The sequence below is a fragment of the Erinaceus europaeus genome, chromosome 6, assembly GCF_950295315.1.
Source record: "Erinaceus europaeus chromosome 6, mEriEur2.1, whole genome shotgun sequence".
NCBI lineage: Eukaryota > Metazoa > Chordata > Mammalia > Eulipotyphla > Erinaceidae > Erinaceus > Erinaceus europaeus.
This window is the reverse complement of record NC_080167.1, coordinates 67,572,007-67,573,576: the sequence shown is the minus strand read 5'-3', so window position 1 is coordinate 67,573,576 and position 1,570 is coordinate 67,572,007. Positions and strand designations below refer to the sequence as shown.

At 48.4% G+C, this 1,570-nt stretch overlaps 1 non-coding gene across 1 annotated transcript; it reads left to right on the top strand.

Moving 5' to 3' along the window:
• Positions 1 to 1,000: 1,000 nt before the first annotated feature.
• TRNAK-CUU (transfer RNA lysine (anticodon CUU)) lies at positions 1,001 to 1,073 on the top strand. Its single transcript has one exon. It is a non-coding gene; the product is annotated as a tRNA-Lys (tRNA).
• Positions 1,074 to 1,570: the final 497 nt, after the last annotated feature.

Genomic DNA, 1,570 nt, shown 5'->3' with positions numbered 1-1,570 from the left:
TTGTTGGACATTTAGGTCGCTTCTGTATGTGGGCTCTTGTGAGTAGTGGAGCTGTGAACATAGGGCTGCCTGTAGCCTCTCCACTGCGTGCTCTGTAGCCCAGAGATTGGAATAGTTGGTGTCCACCCTTGGATAAACCACTGCTTTGTTTTCATTTTATGAATGTAGATCATAGAATCCTAATGTAACATATGCATTCCAGCTTCTCATAAACTTGCATTTCACTTGTTTAGTTATGAAGTTTCTCCCTCCCTTCCTCTCTCATTCCCTTCCTCCTTTCCTTCCTTCATCTCATTCTACTTCTTTAAGTTTCAGTCTCCAATTTGTCGGTTCCTTGGCTTCCTCTCGCCATCATAAGAGCGCCATCTAGTGGTAGTCTATGCCAATGACCACGCACCCCGGGGTTCTCAGGGAAATGCATTAAGATATGGAGATCGGGTGGTGGGAATTGTGCGGAACTGTACCCCTCTTATTCTATGGTTTTGTTAATGTCTCCTTTCTTAAATAAAAAAAAGAAGAAGAGTCCGGGAATGTTGTAACCACTTCAAGGCTTGAGTGCTGGGAGGAGTCTTGCTGGATATAAATGGCTTTTATTTTATTTTGGTTGTAAGGTTATTATGCTCTGATGCTCAGTGCTGAGAAGAAAGTTTGATGTTCCTGAGCCAAGGAAGTGGTACTTTGGGTAGAGTGAAGGCTGTGTGTAGAGCGGCTAGAAACAGCTAAGGGCCTAACCAGGCTGGACTGTGATGGGCTGTCTCCCAAGACCGCCACCTCTCTAGACGGAATCTGCAGCAGCCTAGAAGGCAGTGTGGGTCAGTGCCTTTCGGGGGGGAGGGCTCAGAGACAACCAGTTAGCTCTCTTTTCCACTTTTGGGTTAATGGTTGACAGTGCAGTTGTTTACACGTGGATCAAATTTGCGTCTCACCATGGTTGGTGTCTGCAAAGCATATTCACCCCCAACTTGGGTCCTTTTCCACCATCGTGAACCAGGACCTCAAAGCCCGGCTAGCTCAGTCGGTAGAGCATGAGACTCTTAATCTCAGGGTCGTGGGTTCGTGCCCCACGTTGGGCGCCATTTGTTGTTAAAATTCGGTGGCTCTAGCCAGGCTAGCTTCACGGGCGGGTAACAGAGATGACCAGAGACATACGGCTGGGCAGGGAAGCTGTATTTCTTTATTTAGGAACAACGATTCATAAACTAAGACAAACTAATCACCAAACAGAACTCTGCTGTCTCTTTGCGGCGGCACAAGCACTCTCTCTTACTCTGGAACTCAGGAACTCAGGAACTCTGTCACTCAGGAACCCTGGAACTCTCTTTTACTCTTGAACTCTGAAACTCTTCAACTGTAGAACTCTCTCTTACTCTGTAACTCTGAAACTCTGGAACTCAGGAACCCTGGAACTCTGGCGGGGTTCCTAGGGGCGGGGCCAAGCGGGCCCGTGAAAACTAACTGGACTGATCTAATTCTCTTGGTGGGGGAGGGCTAGAACAAACCAATGTAAAGCATACGACACCCCCCACCCCCACTCCCACCCCCACCCAGCCCTCTGCCTCCCATCCTTCCC